The 1,485-nt window shown below is 38.6% G+C and overlaps 1 non-coding gene across 1 annotated transcript; it reads left to right on the top strand.

Moving 5' to 3' along the window:
- Positions 1 to 787: 787 nt before the first annotated feature.
- LOC143639629 (U6 spliceosomal RNA) lies at positions 788 to 898 on the top strand. Its single transcript, XR_013154772.1, has one exon. It is a non-coding gene; the product is annotated as a U6 spliceosomal RNA (small nuclear RNA).
- The last annotated feature ends 587 nt before the right edge of the window (positions 899 to 1,485 follow it).

The following is a 1,485-nucleotide window of genomic DNA, read 5'->3' as shown; positions in this document are numbered from 1 at the left end:
TGATGGAGCCCATTAATATTTCCATTGGTTAGTTTGGTATAGTCTTTGCATTTAAAAAAGACCTTAATTGGGACCCATTAACCTGATTACCTGACCATTATCTGTATTTATTCAATTGGATCATAAGGGTTCTGCCCACATAAATGGATTAATCCATTTGATGGGTTTATCCACTGTTAACTGAATAGACTATTGGGAGGTTGGAACTAGTTGGAGGAAATACATCACTAGAGGTATACCCTGGAAGGGTTTATATTTTCCATGCTCCTTCTCTGCTTTCCAGCTAAGCAACTTTCCTGTGCCATGTCCTTTTGCTTTGAACCTGCTGATCAATGAACCTCTAAAACCATGGACCAAAATAATCCTTTCCTGCTGTAAGTTGTTCTTGTCAGATATCTTGTTTACAGTCATTCAAAGCTGACAAACACAGATGGGATGAAACAAGGGTCTTGACAAGAGAAAGCATTGGGGGCCATCTCAAAGGCCACTTTGGAGGTCATTTACTTCAAATTGCAAGGGGGACTTAGAAGAGAAAGCATTATTGAAGGTAGAGGAGAAATATGGGCTCCTGGCCCCCTCTTCAGGCCTTCCAATCCTCTTTCTTCTTTCTGGAAAATTCTCCACACTTCTAGAAAGCTCTCACAGTGTTTATCATTCATTGATTTATGATTGAGACAAATGATCATTATTATTAATGTTGGCATCTTTGGGAACTCCTTGTAGTGCTTGTGGATGCAGCCATTAAAGCCATGAGAAAGGCTCAATGATTCAGTATAAGAAACTGTGTAGTGTGCTCATATTGGCAACACTATATACTAAAATTGGAATGATACAGAGAAGATTAACATGGCCCCTACACAAGTATAATATGCAAATTTGTGAAGTGTTCCATATTTTTTAAAAAATAATATAATAAAAAGAAAAAAAGAAACTTTGTAGTATTCTTCAAAAATGAAACAAAATCCTAGGGTTAGGGGACAGACAGATGAGGATGTAGGAACATGAAGTTAAAGGAATAATTCTATAAAATGGGCCTATTGTGCTGACTCCCATATGCATTTTTTTTTTTTTTTTTTTTTTTGGCCAAGAAGCAATTTGCCTGCAGCTCTGCCCTGGCTTAAGTGGACATGTTATATCACATTCCTCAGCAAACTACCTGTTGTCTGCAGGAGAAATGCATGTCCAAAACAATGTTTATTGGAGGAACCTAAGTTACCCTGAAGAGGGGAACTTTTGTGACCCTCTCTACAGACCAGATCCTGAAACTCAGGGAGTTTAGGATAATTCCTCCTAGCCAGAAAATCTGTAAGAATTTATGTTTACAAAGCCAATATGAAACAGTCAGCATGGACCAAGGTAATCTAGAGTTTTCATGGCAGTGAGAACTTGAAAGTCTGATGTTAGTCAAAAGTCAAGAGGTGGACATGGGCAGGACTCTCTGGAAAGTTCTCTGGGATACCCAATAAAACTGGAGTGCAGGAGAGG

This window comes from Callospermophilus lateralis, chromosome X (genome assembly GCF_048772815.1).
Source record: "Callospermophilus lateralis isolate mCalLat2 chromosome X, mCalLat2.hap1, whole genome shotgun sequence".
NCBI classification, from domain to species: Eukaryota; Metazoa; Chordata; class Mammalia; order Rodentia; family Sciuridae; genus Callospermophilus; species Callospermophilus lateralis.
The sequence above is the reverse complement of the archived record's forward strand: the minus strand, read 5'-3'. Positions and strand labels throughout refer to the sequence as shown.